The sequence below is a fragment of the Stomoxys calcitrans genome, chromosome 3 (assembly GCF_963082655.1).
Source record: "Stomoxys calcitrans chromosome 3, idStoCalc2.1, whole genome shotgun sequence".
Lineage (NCBI taxonomy): Eukaryota > Metazoa > Arthropoda > Insecta > Diptera > Muscidae > Stomoxys > Stomoxys calcitrans.
The window spans coordinates 33,882,314-33,906,292 of record NC_081554.1 but is presented as its reverse complement, the minus strand read 5'-3'; the positions used below and the strand labels follow the sequence as shown (position 1 = coordinate 33,906,292).

The window sequence follows — 23,979 nt, the reverse complement described above, 5'->3', positions numbered from 1 at the left end:
TTGTCGTAGCCAAATTTTCATGTGGAGGTGGCGACCTCGTCAAGCTCCTGTAGGTGGGCAAGAAATTCTGTGCTTTTAACTTATTCCTTAATCCTTTTCCATTCTATGCTCCTTTTTTTATTCTACGTACCCATGCACCTCCCTCCCTCCCCCATTTTCCTAACTCGGATAGCACGGTCACCAAGTTTGTCGTCTTTGCAATCCGGGATGCTCTTGCAAAATGCAAATTTTTTCCATGAGCATTCCACTAAGGAAATGGTCAGGGGCACAATGAGTGCAGTCCGATTCAAGTTTTGGGAGTTTCAACACTCCAAACAACTTTGGGAGTTTCAACACTCCAACCACAGCAATATGAAATTGTTTGTGAAATGAAACTTTTTTTTTTGAAATGGTTAGGTTGAAGAACAGAATGCGGGATTTCACCTTTGCCATGTCATTGTGTCTATACATCCAAACAGATAATGTGTTTGTGGTGCGGTCTACAAAAACCTAGTAAGTCTATATATCAGCAATTCTGTCATTGTCGTAGCCAAATTTTCATGTGGAGGTGGCGACCTCGTCAAGCTCCTGAAGATGGGCAAGAAATTATTTTAACTTATTCCTTAATCCGCTTCCATTCTATGCTCTTTTTTTTTTCAACCTGCCCATGCAGCTCCCTTCCTCCCTCATTTTCCTTACTCGGATAGCACGGTCACCAAGTTTGTCATCTTTTTGCAATCCGGAATGCTCTTGCAAAATGCAAATTTTGCCCATGAGCATTCCACTAAGGAAATGCTCATGGGCACAATGAATGCCGGCCGACTCAAGTTTGAACTCAATGATAAGGAGCCTTCTTTTTGTAGCCGAGTGCGAACGGCGTGCCGCAGTGCGACACCTCTTTGGAAGTTTTACATGGCATAGTACCTCACAAATGTTGCCAGCATTAGGAGGGGAAAATCACCGCTGACAATTTTTTCTGATGCTCTTGCCACGATTTGAACCCAGGCGTTTAGCATCATGGGCGGACATGCTAACCTCTGCGCTACGGAATGCTCTTTGACTTTGTAAATCACAAGTTGTTGTTGTTGTGGCCACATTTGTATGTGGAGGTAGCGATCCTCTTCCAGCTTTATAAGTAAGCCATCTTTTTCCGGTCAATAGGACGATTCGTCCTGGAACGTCATGGCCAATGATTATTTGAAGGCGCCAATAACTCGCTTGTCATATGCAGCATCATAGGCATTCAGTATTTAAGCAAGAGCCGGTGTCGCTCCACCTCTCACTAAGATTTTAAACTCGATATCGCTGATTATTCGAGACTACAGTTGCAGCTGGCTTGTTTGGAGCATTCCACTATCCGCAACCTGTGGAAGCGCCCGATAGCTCTCAACCAAGCTTCTCGAGATCACAATAAACACCACATAAATCGGAGCATGCCGCTGCGCTTTGCTTTGTATTGTTATTGTTGTTGTGTTGTAGCAGTGTGTTGAGGCGGCAACCTTTGCCGATTAAGGACTCCATCGGGTCAAACCGATACGTACAACCGGTTGCCATGGGATTGTTGTTGCTGTTCAAGTGCAATCTTTGATAGTTCCTGGTGCGTAAACCCGTTTACACTGGGAATCATACTCAATTTACCAGCTGGGTTCTTTGAAATATGTATAAAGATATAGGAACTCACCCACTGAGATGGGATGTTGATGTTGTTGTATCAGTGTGTTGAACACTGAGGCGGCAGCCCTTGCCGATGAAAAAATCCATCGGGTCAATCCGGTACGTACAACCGGCTGTCATGGGATTGTTGATAACAAGGTGGATAAAAAGGTGATGTGTATCATGTGGTCCCTGCTTTCAAACGGGGCATATATTTAGCACCTTGAAACCAATCCTACACCAGTATTAAGGCGGGAGCAACTGTCAGAACATAATTTAGCCAGAACTAATTTGATTTGTCGGGGATGTGAACTTCTTTAGGTGCAATGGATGGTGCGGCAATCACTTGGAGGCTTTTCGCCGCTTCCGCTGCCATATTCTCATGATATGCTGCATGGAGCGATGAACTTTTCGCTGAGGATAACGAAATTCCCAACTGATGTCTCTGGGAGGTAGTTGCCTATCCAGATGCCTAACTTTGTTTTTATGTGGCCTGCAATACAGACAATTGCTTTGGCCGCTGCCATATCCCCATGATATGCTGCGTGGAGCGATGAACTCTTCGCTCAGGATAACGAAATTCCCAACTGATATCTCTGGGTGGTAGTTGCCTATCCAGATGCCTAACTTTGTTTTTATGTGGCCTGCAATACAGACAATTGCTTTGGCCAAATTGGCTATTCAGTGCCAAATAATGGGTCACATGCAGTTCTTTGTTTATCACTTCACTCTACAGGGCTTTGACTTGCATACAAATAAATGATTTCAGGCCCGCCTGGATGTAGGCATTGGTGAAGTCCTCAAAACGTGGACCATAGTTGATCCAGATTCACTAGTACCGCCCTATGACATGGCTTGAAGTAGTTTAGACAAGAGCTTGAACGTGCAATGATATCGAGTTATCCAATTAAAGACATCCATGCTGATCTTCAGCACATAGGGAATTTCCAACAACGCTTAGACGAGTATGCCTTTAGCAACTGACCAGAGAAGAGAAAACGGTCTGCACGATTATCAATTGCCCTTTTCAACTGTGAAACAACCTGGCGCATTTATTCACATAAGTAAATGTTACGTTGCCAAAAGTGACTTTACCGGCGCTCGAGTTACATTGCTTCAGGTGCTCAACCTCCACGATACATTCGACCTTTGCCTTCGGGTGATGTTACGTTAAGCGAAACATATTTATAGAGTTTTATAAATGTCACCGTCATACAGACAAAAGTTGAAAAATTTTTCCCATATTCTGCCTGGGTAGCCATAATATGGTCTTTAGACCGTTAACATCAGTTTGACTTAATCATGATCAGATTAAAAAATAAATATTAACTCATTTGTCCAATTTCCAAAAAGTTCTTTGATGATAAAACTAAATATTGCAAGCGCAAAAATAACTTAGATAAACGTCTTAGCAATAGTTGAGCTAAATGCCAACTAATGCAGTTCTACTCTGGAAACAATTCAGAACACTTTGACAATCACAGCATAAACGCAACGAGGAAAAAAGTTGCTGCAGTATCAAAGTGGTCTAAGCTGGTTTTCGCAATTCATTGTTTTTTTTGTTTGTTCTGCGAGTTCAGTTTTACCTTTTTTGCTTTTTGTTTTTCTTGTCATACTGGCTGGCTTTTGCTAAAGACGTTCATGGAACGCTGGCAATTTTGTGAACTTTGGTTTATGTCGATTTTTTTATAACAGGCGATACCAGTAGGCATTCAATTATTATGATTATGTTTTGTTAAGCGATCAGTTTGTAACATGAAAATGAGAGTTTTTTGAGAAAATATAATTGGGTACAGGTTCAACATAAGGAGCTCGCTCCGACCGATGGTCGAGGTAACTGGCGCCAATAACTCGCCTTGTCATATCGAGCTTCATAGGCACCCAGTATTTGTGCAAGAGGCGGTGCCGCCCGACCTCTCACATCTCCGCTTGATACCTCAGCTACTCCGTATGGAGCATTCCATTATCCGCAACCTGTGGATGCGCCCGGTAGCTCACAGCTAAGCTTCTCGTGACATCAATGAACACCACACAGATCACACCTGAATGTTTCAGCCTGTGTGGTTCTCACAGCTATCCCATGCCGGGTCATGAGGAGTTGTTTATAACTAAGGTTTATTCAACATTGCCGAAAGAGAAACAAACAAAAATTGTAAAATTTAATGATCTTCGCCCTAACAGACAAAAAGTTGAAAAATGGAAAATTAGGCAGAGCTCGGCCAGGATTCGAACCTGGGCACACGGAGCAACAGCGAGAGCAATTGCCATTGTCTTATCGTTCGAAGCCATCTATACAACTTCCAACAGATTCACAAAATCATGCGTAGTACGGAAGAAGTGTAATTTGTCACAGAAAGAATGTCTGTCATTACACAAAAATAAATGCATTAGGAAAAGTAGAGCTAATAGTCAGGGTTGTCGAGTGTGGTTAAAGTGGTAATTGTATCATAGATGCGTTTTCGCTATTAATACGATTCGAATACAACATACCAACGCATGGCCCTTGAAGCCATCACACCTAATATGGTTGAAAAGTCTTCTAGCCAAAGACGAAACGCGTCTCATAGTGGTTGGTGTGAGTTGCTATCTTTGGCTTTCCTTTTGCATTTGAATCTCCGATCATTAAGCTCGTCTCGAAAGAGAAACAAACAAAATTGTAAAATTTAATGATCTTCGCCCTAACAGGCAAAAACTTGAAAAATGATTGCCAAATACTATCAAAAAAAAAAAGATATTGAAAAGCTACTGAAAAGAAATTGGTTTATCAACAGATCTTTGGACATAGCAGGCATTGGTATAGGTGTCGAAAGGTGGCGAGGCTTTCTTGTTTACTACCATCGCTTTGCTCATATCCACATGACTGTTGCAGTAACTTTTCAATCTTAGAATCTTTCTGCCTAACATAATGCTCATGGTCATTCAGCGCAACTCCATTTTGGAGAAAAACCACTGGTAAATTTTTGTTTGTTTTCTTATGTCAAAATGCCAGAGGTACGTTCGCAAGTGCACCCAGATCACAGAAGAAACGGCTCCCCAGAAAGGAGAGCTTACGTCTCTGCAGACCCGGAGAGGAACAAAGCAAGTGCTCAATAGTCTCCTCCTCAATAGCCTCCCCATCCTCATCGAGGCAACTCCTACAGGAGTCATTGTGCGGTATCCCCTTGTGCGCCGCCATGCGGCCCATGGCACAGTGTCAAAGTACTAATCGACCTCTTATCGAACGGCAGCAATTTCCTCGTCCTCCTCTGGTCGATGACAGGCCATAGCGCCTTCGCAATCTGGCAACCGTCCCATCTCGCCACCGACACAGCCCTGGCCATCCCCTCTACTGTGCTCAGTAGCTCGACAAATGGCACGTAGGCGAGACTGGGTCGCCCGGCGCAGACGAACTCCTCCTGGCGCACTCGTCCGCCCTCTCATTCCCTGGAATCCTCTCATACTCAGGAACTCATGTCAGCGTCACATCGTGGGCTCGGAGCCTATCCAGGGATTCTAAACAGTCTGCTACGCATCTTGACCTCACCATCCTCGACCTCACCATCCTCGACCTCACCATCCTCGACCTCACCATCCTCGACCTCACCATCCTCGACCTCACCATCCTCGACCTCACCATCCTCGACCTCACCATCCTCGACCTCACCATCCTCGACCTCACCATCCTCGACCTCAACATCCTCGACCTCACCATCCTCGACCTCACCATCCTCGACCTCACCATCCTCGACCTCACCATCCTCGACTTCACCATCCTCGACCTCACCATCCTCGACCTCACCATCCTCGACCTCACCATTCTCGACCTCACCATCCTCGACCTTACCATCCCCGACTTCACCATCCTCCACCTCACCATCCTCGACCTCACCATCCTCGACCTCACCATCCTCGACCTCACCATCCTCGACCTCACCATCCTCGACCTCACCATCCTCGACCTCACCATCCTCGACCTCACCATCCTCGACCTCACCATCCTCGACCTCACCATCCTCGACCTCACCATCCTCGACCTCACCATCCTCGACCTCACCATCCTCGACCTCACCATCCTCGACCTCACCATCCTCGACCTCACCATCCTCGACCTCACCATCCTCGACCTCACCATCCTCGACCTCACCATCCTCGACCTCACCATCCTCGACCTCACCATCCTCGACCTCACCATCCTCGACCTCACCATCCTCGACCTCACCATCCTCGACCTCACCATCCTCGACCTCACCATCCTCGACCTCACCATCCTCGACCTCACCATCCTCGACCTCACCATCCTCGACCTCACCATCCTCGACCTCACCATCCTCGACCTCACCATCCTCGACCTCACCATCCTCGACCTCACCATCCTCGACCTCACCATCCTCGACCTCACCATCCTCGACCTCACCATCCTCGACCTCACCATCCTCGACCTCACCATCCTCGACCTCACCATCCTCGACCTCACCATCCTCCTCTGAGTTTCGAGGGCGATAGGCCCCTTGCCAGAATTTCTCTTGCGGCTACTGCAATGGCATAGACCTCTGCCTGAAACACCTTACACTCGTTCGGCAGTCTCAGCGACATACTGAGATTGAGTGCATCAGAGTAGACCCCCAATCCAGTCCCTGACTTTATCTTGGAGCCATCTGTGTAGATCGAGGTCTCATCCTCCTCAATTCCGTCCTCCATTCGTCCTTCTCAAGAAAACGAATCGTGAATGCCTTCACTCCAGTCAGCACTGGTGCCAGGTAGTCGAAGATCCTCCTCAGTCTACCCTCCGTATCCATAACATCCAGAATCGAACCAACCATCCTCCTTCAGAATGCCAAGCTCTCTCAGCCTAAGCGCGACCCTGGCGGCGCAGTTCCAAATGTAGGCCCCAATGGGCTGCATATCCAGCATCGCCTCCCGGACTGTCTGCGTTGCGGATCTCAGTGCCCCTGTTATCCCGACGCAGGCCAGTCTCGGATCATAATAGAATTGAATGTTTGAGACCATAGACGAAGTCATTGTGCAAAATTTCAGGCAATTCGAATAACAATTGCGCCCTTTAGGGGCTCAAGAAGTAAAATGGGGAGGTCGGTTTATATGGGAGCTATCCTAGGCTATAGACCGATTCAGACCATATTTGACACGCATGTTGAAGATCATAAGAGAAGCCGTTCTGCAAAATTTCAGCCAAATCGGATAATAATTACGCCCTCTGGAGGCTCAAGAAACCAAGATCCCAGATCGCCTATATTAGGTTATAGACCAATTTGAACCATATTTGGCACAGTTGTTGGAAGTCATAACGAAACACGTCATGCCAAATTTCAGCCAAATCGGATAATAATTACGCCCTCTAGAGGCTCAAGAAGTCAAGATCCCAGATCGGCGATATTAGGTTATAGACCGATTTGAACCATATTTGGCACAGTTGTTGGAAGTTATAACGGAACACGTCATACCAAATTTCAGCCAAATCGGATAGGAAGTGCGCCCTCTCATGAAATAAAGACTTCAGACCGGTTTATATGACAGCAATATCAGGTTATGGACCGATTTGAACCGTACTTAGCACTGTTGTTGGAAATCATAATAAAACACCTCATGCAAAGTTTCAGCCAAATCGGATAGGAAGTGCGCCCTTTAGAGACTCAAGAAGTCAATATTCAAGATCGGTTTATATGGTAGCCATATAAGGTTTGGAAGGATTGGAAGTCATAACGAAACACGTCATGCCAAATTTCAGCCAAATCGGATAGGAATTGTGCCCTCTAGAGGCTCAAGAAATTTAGACTCCAGATCGGGTTATATGACAGCTATATCAGGTTATGGACCGATTTGAACCGTACTTAACACTGTTGTTGGAAATTATAACAAAACACCTCATGCAAAGTTTCAGCCAAAACGGATGAAAATTGCGTCCTCAATTGGCTTAAGAAGTCAAGATACAATATAGGTTTATGTGGCAGCTATATCAAAACATGGACCGATATGGCCCATTTACAATCCCAACCAACCTACGCTAATAAGAAGTATTTGTGCAAAATTTCAAGCGGTTAGCTTTACTCCATCGAAAGTTAGCGTGCTTTCGACAGACGGACGGATGGACGAACAGACGGACGGACATGGCTAGATCAAGAATATATATACTTTTAGGGGTCTTAGACGAATATTTCGAGGAGTTACAAACAGAATGATTAAATTAGTATACCCCCATCCTATGGTGGAGGGTATAACAAATAATAATATTAATAAATTACATGGAACACGATATGGATTAACACAAAATAAATGATTGATGAACGATTTTTTGAAATTTGAATTTAAAAGAAATTTCGTCAAAAATTTTTACTTAAAAAATTTTTAGTCCAAATTTTGTCAAAAGCTAATTTACACAAAAAAATTCGTTTGTTTTTCTTAGGTAGTACACAAATATGTCGATCTAAACGACTTATAGTGACGTTAACTTTGAGGCCTTTGTATTATTTGGTATCTCTCTTACCACATTGAATCACGATCTCTTGCTTCCTTGGATCGCAAAGTGTTTACACGCCGCCGAGACTGACTGTGGTTAATGTATGCGAACTGCATTGTTGTGAATGAAGAATTCCTTTTTTACCGTGTGGTCTTCCCTTTATAAGTTGTTTGGGTTCATTGAATGAGTCATAGTCATGGAGCTCTATGCATATATATATACGTAAGGCAGAAAGTGCAACACAGACAGCAGTTGTAATGCAACTGCAGCAGTATTGAAATAGTGTGGGTTTTTTTTAATGCTGGTTGCTGCTTTAAGTTTTTCAACACACACACCCGTTCCCCCATACTGCCAATATATCGACCATTTTAAAATTGAATGTTTCGTTGGTTCATTGCCTGTGCCAATGATTGTGGACTAACTGAATCCTCTTCGTCTACAACATGGCTTCCTCTGTACAGGTTCTTTGATGTGGAATTTAGTTTCGTGTTTTGTTGTTGTCAAATCAAGTCATGAGTGCTTCCAGTGCATATTCCTGCATTCAGCAGCCATCATGTCAATGGTGTTTTGTTCTGTTTTCTGTTGTGCTTTTTGTTGTGAGTTCGCATAGTTTGCTTCAATCATCCATCATAACATTATCATTACCTGTTTGAGTTGGTATGGTCGAACAAATTCTTTGCCTTGGAACTATCTACCTATACGGTTATAAAGAAGAACGTGGAAAATTCTGGTCATTGCTTTTGCGCTCGCTTATGAATGAAGAATTACAGCATTATGAATGCCATCGAAATCAACACTCGTAGCGAAATACTCATATAGCTCTTATTACGGTATAAATTTCGTCTTTTGACAAATCTTCAAGAAATTTTTTTTTTAGAGAAAATTTTATAAAATTTTGTCTTAAGAGAACATTTTATGGAAATTTTGTCTCTAGAGTAAATTTTATGGACATTTTGTCTTTACAGAAAATTTCATGAAATTTAGTTTTTAGAGAAAATTTCATAAAATGTCCTTTGAGAAAATTTTATGAAATTTTATCTTCAGCGAAAATTTTGTCTTCAGGAAAAATTTCATGAATATTTTGTCTTTAGTAAAAATTTCATAGAAATTTCGTCTTTAGTGAAAATTTTATGGAAATTTTGTCTTTAGAGAAAATTTCATAGAAATTTCGTCTTTAGGGAAAATTTTGCCTTAAGTCTCATAGCCGCAGTGGCTGCCTCGCACTTAATCTGTATGTCTATGGGTCAGATATCCTATCTCTCGTGTTACTCATCGCTCCGTCTATGAAGTTCTCTGAACCTTTTTCTCTATCGCAGTCCATCGAACTACTAAGGCGTAAGTAAATATTGGTATAATCACGCTCTTGTGGAGCCAATGGACTATCCTCGGATTCAAGCCTCATTTCGAGCCTACGGTCCGTCTACATTGTGCCCAACATCTGTGAGCCTTCTTAGTACGCTCCTGAATGTGACACTTTTCATGGAAATTTTGTCGTTAGAGAAAATTTCATGCAAATTTTGCCTTTAGAGAAAATTTCATTGAAATTTTGTCTTTAGATAAAATTTCATTGAAATTTTGTCTTTAGATAAAATTTCATTGAAATTTTGTCTTTAGATAAAATTTCATTAAAATTTTGTCTTTAGATAAAATTTCATTGAAATTTTGTCTTTAGATAAAATTTCATTGAAATTTTGTCTTTAGAAAAAATTTCATTGAAATTTTGTCTTTAGATAAAATTTCATTGAAATTTTGTCTTTAGATAAAATTTCATTGAAATTTTGTCTTTAGATAAAATTTCATTGAAATTTTGTCTTTAGATAAAATTTCATTGAAATTTTGTCTTTAGATAAAATTTCATTGAAATTTTGTCTTTAGATAAAATTTCATTGAAATTTTGTCTTTAGATAAAATTTCATTGAAATTTTGTCTTTAGATAAAATTTCATTGAAATTTTGTCTTTAGATAAAATTTCATTGAAATTTTGTCTTTAGATAAAATTTCATTGAAATTTTGTCTTTAGATAAAATTTCATTGAAATTTTGTCTTTAGATAAAATTTCATTGAAATTTTGTCTTTAGAGAAAATTTCATGGAAATTTTGTCTTTAGAGAAAATTTCGTGGAAATTTTGTCTTTAGAGAAAATTTCATGAAAATTTTGTCTTTAGAAAAAATTTCATGAAAATTTTGTCTTTAGATAAAATTTCATGAAAATTTTGTCTTTAGAGAAAATTTCATGGAAATTTTGTCTTTAGAGAAAATTTCATGGAAATTTTGTCTTTAGAGAAAATTTCGTGGAAATTTTGTCTTTAGAGAAAATTTCATGAAAATTTTGTCTTTAGAGAAAATTTCATGAAAATTTTGTCTTTAGAAAAAATTTCATGAAAATTTTGTCTTTAGATAAAATTTCATGAAAATTTTGTCTTTAGAGAAAATTTCATGAAAATTTTGTCTTTCGAGAAAATTTCATGAAAATTTTGTCTTTAGAGAAAATTTCATTAAAAAATTTGTCTTTAGAGAAAATTTCATGAAAATTTTGTCTTTAGAGAAAATTTCATAGAAATTTTGTTTCTAGAGATTTTTTGTATTTTGATCACAAAAATTTTATTTCTAGAAAAATTTTTCATTGAACTTGTATTTATTTCTGCCAAAAAGTTACTCTTTGAGACAACTTTGTTATTAAAGCAAAATAGAATCTCTTAATGAATAAGACTCGTCTGTTATCTTTTATGTAGGAAGAACTGTTGAGGTTGCCACTTTGTATCGAGAAGTAAGTACACATGCCAAACTCGTTTCCTTGAATGTGACACTTTTCATGGAAATTTTGTCGTTAGAGAAAATTTCATGGAAATTTTGTCTTTAGAGAAAATTTCATGGAAATTTTGTCTTTAGAGAAAATTTCGTGGAAATTTTGTCTTTAGAGAAAATTTCATGAAAATTTTGTCTTTAGAAAAAATTTCATGAAAATTTTGTCTTTAGATAAAATTTCATGAAAATTTTGTCTTTAGAGAAAATTTCATGAAAATTTTGTCTTTCGAGAAAATTTCATGAAAATTTTGTCTTTAGAGAAAATTTCATTAAAAAATTTGTCTTTAGAGAAAATTTCATGAAAATTTTGTCTTTAGAGAAAATTTCATAGAAATTTTGTTTCTAGAGATTTTTTGTATTTTGATCACAAAAATTTTATTTCTAGAAAAATTTTTCATTGAACTTGTATTTATTTCTGCCAAAAAGTTACTCTTTGAGACAACTTTGTTATTAAAGCAAAATAGAATCTCTTAATGAATAAGACTCGTCTGTTATCTTTTATGTAGGAAGAACTGTTGAGGTTGCCACTTTGTATCGAGAAGTAAGTACACATGCCAAACTCGTTTCCTTGTCTCAAAATCCCAGAAGAGTAACAAATGAAGACAACTAGTTGTCTATTTTTCATAAATGTAGGTGAACAAGATTCGTTAGTGTAAGAATAGTTATAAAAAAAGTTGAAATTGCTAATCGAAGTTGTTTAAAAACTTCTCTGTGCGTTGGATTATTGTATGAAACTTGTATTGCACAATTTATGCATGTATGTAGGTATACATGTAAAGCACTTATGTGCTAATGATAATTACTATATTCCCCATTAGTTAAACTAAAACTTTAATCCAAATTACATGTTCTTCCAATACCAGTTAAGAATAAAAGTCTTATGACGGCCATCTTAAGATTTTCAAAACATAATGTAGGTAGTCTACACATGACTAGAATTTCTATTTGCACCTCTGTCCATTATTTTGTGTGCCAATCTCTAAGAGTGTCAAAACGTGTGAGTATGCAAAAGTCTGTCACTAACGTTGTTTTTGCAACTGACAATCCGAAATCGTTACTGCTGCCTTGCCATTGCCTTGCTCAATTGAGAAGAATAATGTAATGCTATATTTTGCAGTAATTGCTTCTTTAATGGTGTCATGCATTTGCCACACAGAAGGGTATCCGCGTGCGTGTGTGCGTGTATGTGAGAGAGAGAGAGATTGTGAGAGCGTTAGATTTGCCCATCGTCAAAACGTGTTGATGACATATGCAAATGCATTTGTCATCTGCAATAAGTTGCCATAGTGAAAAACTAGAATAAGCGCTGTGTTGTTGCGTATTAGAATATTTGTCGTTTTTTTACATTTTTCTTGCTTAAACATATAGGAAGTTCTTTTTAGAGTGACATATTTTTAAATTGAAAATATTGAACATAGACCAATAGGGTTAATACGAGTATGGAAACAAAATTTAAAAGTATTTTAGAAGCAGATTCAAGTGTTCGAATCGAAGTCAAGTACTGGGTGCCACTAATATGCAATGTGGGAAGACTGGATCTTTGAGCTCCAATCTGTGTGGTGTTCTTTTTAATCACGATAAGCTTAGCTGAAAGCCAAGCCATGTTGCGGATAGTCAAATGTTCCATATGGAGTAGCTGCAACTGCAGTCGCGGACAATCGGCTGTATCGAGTGGAGAGTCTCAGTCAGAGGGACGGGTGGCACCGGCTCTTGCTTAAATACTGAGTGCCTATTATGTTCGATACGACAACTTGAGATATTGGTGCCTTTAAATAACCAATGGCCATCATGTTCCCGCGGCGAACAAGCTTGATCGCCTATAAGAGCTTGAAAAGGATTTCGCCACCTGCAAATTTGATTACAACAACAACTGTCCTCAAAATTTGGGACAGTCTGAAACACTCTTCTGCTTAAGGTGGTAGTGAGAACCGATTAAATTTCTTCAAACTTCTTCATACAGAATCCATGGTGCCATGTACCCAGGTTTAGAACAGAACTTAGCACGTCTTTGTTTTTTTTTTAAGAGTCCACCTAGAGTAAGGCAAATGGACTCACTCCAAACAAGCCTTTAATAATGGATAAATAAAAAGTTTCAGTTTTCATAAGTTTTCTTTATTCTGAGTACACCAACTTGATTTTTATACCCACCACCGTAGGATAGGGGGTATATTCATTTAGTCATTCCGCTTCTAACACGTCGAAATATAAATTTCGGACCCTCCAAAGTATATATATTTCGGATCGTCGTAAAATGCTAAGACGATTTAACGATGTCCGTTTGTTGTAATCACTCTGCAGGCTTCAAAAATTGAGATATTGAGCTGAAATTTGGCACAGATACTTTTTTTTGATGCACGCTGGTTATTTGGATATAGCTGTTATATAGACCGATTTTCTGATAAAGGGTCTAATGCCCATAAAAACATAATTTTTCATACGATTTTGTTAAAATTTTAAACAGTGAGTAGTTTATGGTTCGGATCGGACTATATTTAGATATAGGTGACTTATAGACCGATTTCCCGAAAAAGGGTCTGAAGCCCATAAAGGCTCTATTTATTGCACAATTTCGCTTAAATTTGGAACATTGGGTTATTTTAAGCCTCCCATCTGACCTAAGTATAATTCAGATCGGACTATATATAGATATAGCTTCCATATAGACCGATCTCCCGATAAAGGTTCTGAAGCCCATAAAAGCTTTGTTTTTTAACCGATTTCGCTTAAATTTGAAACAGTGAGTAGTTTTAGGACTTCTCACATAGGAGCCAAATATGGTTCAGATCAGACTATATTTAGATATAACTGCCATATAGACTGATCTGCCGATAAAGGGTCTGAAGCCCATAAATGCATTATTTTTTTATCCAATTTCAGTGAAATTTGAAACAGTGAGTAGTTTAAGGCCACCCGCTATCCGACCCAAATATGTTAAAAATAGGACTGTATTTAGATATAGCTGAAGGATCAAAAACTCATAAATGCTTTATTTATTACCCGATTTTTGTTGAAATTTTGAATACAAAATTTAACAGTGACTTATATTTATAAGACTACTCAATGTCCGTGCCGAATTTGGGTGCATAAGTTATCCAATTTTCATCGGATTCTGACGAAAGTGGGTTTACATATATACCCAAGGTGCTGGGTATCCAAAGTGCCTTAATGCCCTTTTACTTGTTTTCAATAAATTTTACCAAAATACAACTTATTTTCTTGGTGTTGTATTTGAGTTTTGCTATGAAAGCATACTAAATGCAAAAAAAACTGCCATCAATCCTCTTACTCAAATGATAAATAAATTGCTTTCGAAAAAATGAAGAGAAAAATAAAAACAATTTTCTGCCGCATACAAAAAATTAGGTCACACTTTTTTTTCGTCATTGTTGCACTGTCATTATAGTAGAATGTTTTTAATGTCTGTCCCGAAGTATGCAGATTGGATGTGCCATATAGTGTATATACTCACACTAATGTACATATACTCACATGTGCCATGGTGCGGGTCAAATGCAAAATCTGTTGAGATATGAACAAAAAAAAAACATAAAAATACATAGTATTGTCGGATTTTATTGAGGTATATTTAGTATTTTTATATTCAATTTAAACGTGTTACTTTTAAGTATGTAAAAGTTTTAAATTATCCTAGGAAGTGAAGATTGGTCTGGCCGGAACAATTTTTACATTTATGGCTTCCCTACAATTTATTAAGCATTTTTATGGAAAGGGAACTTTCCATAAAAATGTAAAGAATGATTTCGAAGGCCCTAACACAACTCACTGTCTCAAATTTCGGCAATATCGGATTATGAATGTGCCTTTTCTGAACCTAAAACCTTAAATCGGGAGATCGGTCTATATGGCAGCTATATCCAAATCTAGACCGATCTGGGCCAAAGTGAAGAAGGATGTCGAGTGGCCTAAAACAACTCACTGTTCCGAATTTCACCAAAATCTGATAATAAATGTGGCTTTTATGGACCCAAGATCTTAAATCGAGAGATTGGTCTATATGGCAGCTATATCCAAATCTGGACCGATCGGAGCCAAATTGAAGAAGAGTGTCGAGTGGCCTAACACAACTCACTGTCCCAAAAAGAATCTGTGCAAAATTTTCAGCTCAACATCTCTATTTTTGAAGACTGTAGCATGATTTCAACAGACAGACGGACGGACATGGCTAGATTGTCTTAGATTTTTACGACGATCAAGAAGATATATATTTTCTAGGGTCGGAAATGAATATTTCGATGTGTTGCAAACGGAATGACAAAATAAATATATCCCCATCCTTCGGTGGTGGGTATAAAAATTATAAAATTTTGAAATATTTTGGACATTATACGAGGGTTGCCTTTTTATATTTCAGGATTTGACAACCCTTGTGTTGCAATCTGCCAACTGGCAGCTCTATCGTAAAGCTTGACATTTTTGAGGTTATTCGTACTCAGAACGTTTTGACATACGAGCGCTATTTGTGTTGTTTACAGTAGCTTAAAAGATGCATCTCGAAAAAATTTAATTAAATCGTGAACTTTTTAGTGCGATTAATTTTTATAACTTTCGACGTGGATTAACTCAACATAATTGCTTCAATGAACTTAATTCAATTTTTGGTGAAAAAGCTCCATCCAGGACCAGTGTTTATCGATGGTATGGTGAATTCAACCGAGGTCGTAGGTTACTGCAAGACGAATTTCGTGAAGGTTGTCCAAAATCAGTAAAAATTTTGCAAATTTTTGTCCATGAACATTCCACTAAGGAACAGGGGCAAACTTCTCACATATCAATGAGTGCAGTCCGATTCAAGTTTTAAGCTCAATGATAAGGGGCCTCCTTTTTATAGCCGAGTCCGAACTGCGTGCGCAATGCGACACCTCTTTGGAGAGAAGTTTTACATGGCATAGTACCTCTCAAATGTTGCCAGCATTATGAGGGGAAAACCACCGCTGAAATTTTTTTCTGATGATCTCGCCGGGATTCGAACCGAGGTGTTCAGCGTCATAGGTGGACATGCTAACCTCTGCGCTACGGTGGCCTCCAAAATCAGTTGTTGTTCAAAAAACTATTGACAGACAACCTTAGGCATTAGTGGGACCAGCATACATTCAATAATGCATGAACATTTGACGGTTAAAAAATGTTTTCTCGTTGGATCCCACACAATTTGTCAATCGCTCAAAAAAAAAAAGGCTTGCGTCGATTGTTTGAAAGAAATGCCCCAAAAATACGATCGCGGTGCCTCGAAACACGTTGTGGCAGGTGATGAATCATGGATTTACGCATATGAGCCCGAAAATAAACAGCAGTCGACTGTATGGGCGTATCAAGATGAGCCAAATCCAACAAAAATGATTGCCTGTTTTTTCGGTAAAACTGAACATGTCGCAATCATGCCACTAGAACAACGTATAACAGTCCATTTGTTTGCCAGTTGTCTTCCAAGAAATCAGGAAAACCAACCGCCGAAGACGGATCACTCTTCACCACCACAATGCGAGCTCTCACACATCGGCTCAAACAGCGGCATTTTTGGGCACTAAAAACATCGATGTGATGAGACATCCGCCGCGTATAGTCCTGACTTTTTATTCCTGTACGTAAAAAATTAGAGGTTAACTTTTTTTGTCACTTGAAGAAGTGTTTTGGAGATATCTCAATCAGAGTGGCAAAAGTGCTTCGACAATAGGTTCAAACGCATGCAAAAGTGTATAGATCTTAATGGGGATTATCGATGATTAATATTTGTTTTTGTTCTTTAATCCCGAAATATAAAAGGCAACCCTCGTATTAGCTAAATTATAAAATTAATATTTTTGGTACATACAAATGTATGAACCGACCTGCCTTAATGTACTCACATTCCGCTTTACTTTATCTCGCTCACTTCTTAAACACTCATCTTTTTCTTGGCATTTTCATCATCACCAAAGGCATACGTCATCGGTAAGACATAGGTGGAGAGAACATAAAAATCACTACAAAATGATTTTCAAAACGGCTATTAATCAAAAACTTACAAGAGAGGAAGAGAAAACAAAACAAAAGATAAAACTACAAACTAACAAAAGAAATGTAGTGGATAAAAAGCTTGATAAGATGAAAACACGTTTTATAAGAAGATGGTTACGGTACCACCAAACTTTTGAAAATGCAACAATACACAAAATCATAATTATTAGGCATATGTGTGTGTGTGTATGTATGTTGCATAAATGTGTAGAGAAAAAAACTAAAGATGAGGATTATCACTTTCATAAACAAGGTATTACATGCTTAAATCCTTTTAAAACATAAAGTCTTACAATACATTTTCCATTGAACATAAACAAGGGTCATTGCTATCGTTCATAGCATTCCTGCCTACTTGAAAGTCTGGGTGGAAATCTCAGTGAGAACTACAGAAATTGTTTCATTTATATTGCCAAAATTTATACTCCTGAGCAAACCCAAAAGAGGGCGTGATTTAAATTTATGACAGATTCTGCTGTTGGTAAAAGATTCTTGTATATATATATCTGCTGAGAAAAGTCAGACATTCATGAGTTTTGTTAAAATACACTCGTATTTGTACACAATATAACCTACATACATATGTATGTGGATTTGTATGCATGAATGTTTATACTTTTGAAATTTTTTGCCTTTAATGGATTTGAAAATATGCATCTGTTTGATTTCGGCACTTTATTTTTACATCTTTCACTTCCATTAAATGTTTTGCGTATTTAATTGTACTTGGCATGACGATTTCTCTCTACCAAATATTTCTGGAAATGCGCTTTGAAGGGTAGTATAATCAGTTGCATGATCATGGTGCCTATATTCAAAATATTTAAGATCACATCAAATTTCCGCAAGAAATATTTAGTTCCCATATCTATATTAAAAACGTGCAGCGGTGTAACTGCAAGTGTCAACAAAACAAATATACCATATACATACCTTATACTATTGGTATAAATGAGAGAATGAGTGTAACAGGTATAGTATGGCTTTGCTTGTGCATACTCATTGAACAATAACAGAGAGAAACAAGTGTGTGTTGTATTCGAGTGAGGAACATATTTTTTTGTTTTCTTGTTCTCAAATGTGTATGGTATCACAGATATTCGTTAATGAGCACTTACACACATCCGTACATAATAACGAACAGAGCAAGCAACTTCGTTTGGCTTCATTCGGGCAGCGCACATTAAATATATGCGGTGTCACCACCAATATCTGTTCGGAGAAACCATAGGAAAACAGATATGTTACTCTCTTTTTCTCTTCAGTCACTCACACTTGATCTCGTTGAAAAAATAACAGTACCAACTAGTTGAGAAACTGAATTCTAATTATCTGTACTCACAGAAAGTTGAAAAACTACCGACTGGTACAATCAGTTGTAACCAGGGATTCGGAGCGGGTAACTTTTTTCCGCTCCACTCTGGCAAATTTTTTTTGGTCCGCTCCATATCCTTACAAAGCCCCCACATAAACCGATCTTCTAAATTAATTTCTTGGGCCTCTAGAATGCGCAGTTCTTTTCCGATTTGGCTGACATTTTGCAAAACGGCTACATTTATGACCTCCAACATTATTGTAAATTATAATCTCACTCGGTCCATAACCGTATTGGTGATATTTTGCATAATTTATTCTACGACCTCCAACTCCTGTATAGTCCGACCTCCCGATTTTACTTCCTAAGTGTTTAGACGGCGTAATTATTTTTTGATTTGACTGAAATTTTCCATAATGATTTCTCCTACCACTTCCAACAACCATGCAAAGTATCATCCGACTTAACTTCTTAAGCATGTACCGGAAGCACTTCTAATTAAAATAAAAAAAACGCAAAAACGCACTTTGGATACCCATCACCAAAAAATAATCAAGAGCATGGTGGGGTAGCATTGCCTATTCGCGGTAATGTGACGATTCGCATCGTTGAAGAAGAAGTATGGCCCAATGTCGCCGCCGGTATGCAAACCGCACCGGTAAATCATCATGTTAGTGCAAGCGCAGCAACTTCTTTGTTCTAACAATAATTTCTCTCATGACTTTCAGCTGACTTTATTAACAATCTTGGTTTTATTTGGTCTGTGCATTGATATTGCTTCTTAATAAATCGATCTCCTGATTTGTACTTCTCATTTTCGTTTGAAATATAGGTGATGGGAATTTAACGATAGTATCGATATTTATAAATAAATCTATCAAAACTATCGATTGTTGCCATTATCGATAGTTTGCCAGCTCTTTTCTACAGGCGGCGAACCGGCGAGGACGTCGAGTCTTTGAATGTAAGAAGGAGATTAACGCCTTATTTGAGGATGGCACAATCTGCATTGTATGGTTGCCGGGCCACAGGGGATTAAGGAGAAATGAAAGAGCAGATGATTTGGCTGTAAAGGCCGGAGTATTGCTGTTAGTAAACTTCGTTAATTCCCAGCCCTTCGGGTCGACGCGGTCCGAGTTAAGGGCGTGGGCGTCAAACTGGTACAGCGAAACGGTTGGTGGGACTACGAAAATTCATCCATATTTTCGATTCATCCTTTAGTTTTAATTTTTTAAATATTGGAGTAATTCTTTTGAATGTTTTCATATCATCCATCTTATGCTAAACTTTCACTTTTGATATATTGCACAAACATCAAAATAGCTCCCACTTTCTTTATACGTCCTTCGCACAAGCTCTATCCAATTGATTGTATCAGTAAAATGCTGTATTTTTTCAACAATGTTAGTCTAAGCGGCGGCGTTTTTTTTTTGTTTCTCTTTTCATTTTTATCCATTTATTAGTCATATGGCGGCCGTGACTTTGAACTTAAAGCTTTTTAGGTATGCGTTAACATGCATATATGTTTATGTGTTCATACATACAAACATATGTACATACATATATGTAAACGTATGAATTTATTTCTTTGTTGGGGGAGAAAGGTTTATTTAAAATCAATTTTTATTTTCAGACTTCGTATTTTGTTTTGACTTTATAATGTTATTATTTTGCCATACATGCACACATGTTTCCGTTGTTTTGATTTTCTTTAGCAACATTTAATATAAATATCTATTCCTAAATACCCATTGATGTATGTATGTATGTGCATACATACATACGTACAATTTCTTTGAGCGATCAGACCGCAATGACCACCACAACAACAAAGCATAGCGAAATCAAAGAAAGAGAAATAAAGCAAAAAGTGAAGGTGATATGATGTGAGAGCGATAGGGGAATACGAATACTGTCGATAAATCGCTGTTGGGGGGAAATTTGTTTTTTATAGTGGCACTCGAACATATTTTGATTTACACTCATATGCACAAACAACATTAATTTGTGCGCCTGAGTTGAGGCCCCACTGTTTTTGCCTTGTACTACTACTCTTTCGCTGCTAATCGCCAATGAATGTTAAATAGAATTTGTGGTATATGCATAAATACATACATACATCCATCTTTGGGTTTTTTGTTTTAACTTTTATCGTAGAAATTTTGTAGAAATACTTTCGCTTTTATTGTGCATATAGTTTACTAATTTATAAACAAACACCAAGGTTTAGGTAACTTCTATCGCTAGTATGATTTATGTTTGGATGGTTGCCTCTCTCTACTCTCTACTCTCTGTTTTGATGTCTTGATAAAGAACACTCACTAAAACGCCTCTCTTATCGTTAGTAAAAAACATCAAAAAGAGATAATCTCTCAAAATAAAAGACCAACACCAAGTTCTGTTGCTTGAAGAATAAAATTGAAAAACAGGTTATTTAAACGCAAATCGTGATCCATCATGTAATAGCTAAAAGGTAAACAAAAAATGGCTCCATAGTTAATTTCTCTTTGCAAATTAATTATTATTTCATAGCCAAACTCTCCATTTGTGATTGTAAAATTATTGGAAATTTTAAAAATCTCTCCTATCGTAAAGGTACTTTGCTTGGTTTTTATGTCTTCTTGGAGTTGACCATAGCAGCTATTTGTTGTTTATTTTTATACCCACCACCGAAGGATGGGGGTATATTCATTTTGTCATTCCGTTTGCAACACATCGAAATATCCATTTCCGACCCTATAAAGTATATATATTCTTGATCAGCGTAAAAATCTAAGACGATCTAGCCATGTCCGTCCGTCTGTCCGTCTGTCCGTCTGTCTGTTGAAATCACGCTACAGTCTTTAAAAATAGAGATATTGAGCTGAAATTTTGCACAGATTCTTTTTTTGTCCATAAGCAGGTTAAGTTCGAAGATGGGCTATATCGGACTATATCTTGATATAGCCCCCATATAGACCGATCCGCCGATTTAGGGTCTTAGGCCCATAAAAGCCACATTTATTATCCGATTTTGTTGAAATTTGGGGTAGTGAGTTGTGTTAGGCCCTTCGACATCCTTCGTCAATTTGGCTCAGATCGGTCCAGATTTGGATATAGCTGCCATATAGACCGATCCTCAAATTTTCAAATTTGGATATAGCTGCCATATAGACCGATTTCTTGATTTATGGTTTTGGGCCCATAAAATGCTCATTTATTGCCCGATGTCCCCGAAATTTGGAACAGTGAGTTAAGTTAAGCCCCTTGACATAGTTCTGCAATATCGCACAGATCGGTCCAGATTTGGATATAGCTGCCATATAGACCGATGTCTAGGTTTTAGGTTTTGGGGCCATAAAAGACGCATTTATTGTCCGATGTCGCTGAAATTTGAGACAGTGACTTATGTTCGGCTTTTCAACATCCGTGTCGTATATAGTTTAGATCGGTATGAGTATAAGGTATGAAATTTTCACCGAATTTTTATGAAAGGTGGTTTACATATATACCCGAGGTGGTGGGTATCCAAAGTTCGGCCCGGCCGAACTTAACGCCTTTTTACTTGTTTATACTTGTTGTGTTTGTTTTAAAAAATTGTTGGGCTTTTAGCTCTTTATGTCTCCCCACCCACACAAGTACTTTCCGGAATCTTTGCATGATTCAACGCCACTGACATTTGGATATAATAAAAACGATGTTGTGGTTGAGCTGTTGTTGGTGGCCAAGAGTAAAACAGCGATGTGAATGATAGATAGGTATAAGGTATTTATTTTGCTTCGCCATTGCGGTTTTGTCGGACCCCCTTACAATCAATGAAAGAACAACAAAACGGAGAAAGTTTATTTTGATGTACACGTAGTGTTTATTGTAATGTTAAGGGTGTAACAAAATATGCTATAGATTTTTAATTTGAACAAGTAAAAACAATTAATGTGAGTGAAGATAGATTTCGAATTTTACTAGTCGAGATAGAAACCACTTACTTAACAGCACTGTGTTACAGGCATTAGCAGTTCGACACACAAATGATTTATGAATGTGAAGATAAACTCCTGACGGACACGGACGTTGAGCCTAATAGAAAATCATGGTGGAAAATCTGAAGCATGACCCGGGCCTAGTTTCTGGGGATAAATCTGCAACATTGTAAAGTTACTGAAGGGCCTCCTGATGGCAGGAGGAGTTGACTTTGTTTGACCAGGAACCATGAGTGAATAGAGGCTTGGTTCGTGGGCAGGAGAAGTTTATATGGTAGCCATTTGGACCGTACTGGGCACAGTTATTGAAAGTCATAACAAAACACTTCATGCTCAATTTCAGCCAAATCGGACAAAAATTGCGGCTTCCAGGAGCTCAAGAAGTCAAATCGGGAGATCGGTTAATATGGGAGCTATATCAGGATATAAACCGATTCAGATCATACTACCCACAGTTGTTGGAAATCATAACAGAACAACGCATGCAAAATTTCAGCCAAATCGGACAAAAATTGCGGATTGTAAGGACTTAAGAAGTAAAATCGGAAGATCGGTTTATATGGGAGCTATAACAGGTTAGAGACCGATTTGGACCGTACTTGGCATAGTTGTTGGAAGTCATAACACAACACTACATGCAAAATTTCAGCCAAATTGGACTAAAATTGTGGCTACCAGGGGCTAAAGAAGTCAAATCGGGAGATCGGTTTATATGGGAGCTAAATCAGATTATAGACCGATTCAGACCATACTTGGCACATTTGTTGAAAGTCAAAACAAAACAAGTAGGGTATTAATTCGATAATAAACATTGGGTCCAGGTTCCCAAGAATTTGTTGATATTGTAAGGGGCGGACCCTCCCCCTTCCCCTTACCCGAAAAGCACCACGCAAAAATAAAAGTGGATTCGGAAAATATTTGACTTAAGTGAAAGGTATTCGGGAGTAGAGTATTAATTTGGTAATAATTGGTCCGGGTACCTAGGGGTCGCCTCGATTCAAAACCACCTCAAATAGGCATAGTAAACGATAATGACATTATAGGACTCAAATGAAAAGTATTAGGGATTAGATTGCGAATATGGGCTGGAAGGAGCAATAGGCTATATAATTTGTTGATATCGTAAGGAGGCGGATCCTCCCCCGTACCCCAAAAGTACCACGCAAAAAAAAAATCGGACCGATCCGGACAATATGGGACTCAAATGAATGGAATAAAGGAGGAGATAACGAATATGGTCTGAAGGAGCAAAAGGTTAAAGAATTTGTTGATGTCGTAAGGGGGCGGACCCTCCACCTTACCTCAAAAGCACCACCCAAAAATACAAGTGGACCGATCAAGACAATAAGGGACTCAAATGAAAGGTCTTCGGGAGTGGTGTATTAATTTGATTATAAACATTGGGTCCAGGTACCTAGGGGGTCGGCCTGATTCAAAACCCCCCCAAAAAGGCATATTGGACGATAAAGACAGTATGGAACTCAAATGAAAGGTATTAGGGAGTAGATTATGAATATGGTATGGAAGGAGCAATAGGCTATATATTTTGTTGATATCATAGCTATATGGGGTACAAACAAAGGGTATAGTGTTTGGGAGTAGATAAACAAATTGTTTTGGACAGATGCATATGGTATTAACATATTTTTCGTGTGGTGTTAATAAAGGCGCAATGAAGCGGGCCGGGTTCAGCTAGCAGAGGTTAGCATGTCCGCCTATGACGCTGAATGCCAGGGTTTGAATCCTGGCAGGAACATCAGAACATTTTTCAGCGGTGGTTATCCTCTCCCAATGCTGGCGAC

At 38.5% G+C, this 23,979-nt stretch overlaps 1 protein-coding gene across 1 annotated transcript in view; it reads left to right on the top strand.

Annotated features, from left to right (window-relative positions):
- Nucleotides 1–23,979, top strand: part of LOC106083707 (arf-GAP domain and FG repeat-containing protein 1) — a 274,523-nt gene that overhangs the window by 2,222 nt on the left and 248,322 nt on the right. The gene's annotated exons all lie outside the window — the stretch shown is intronic.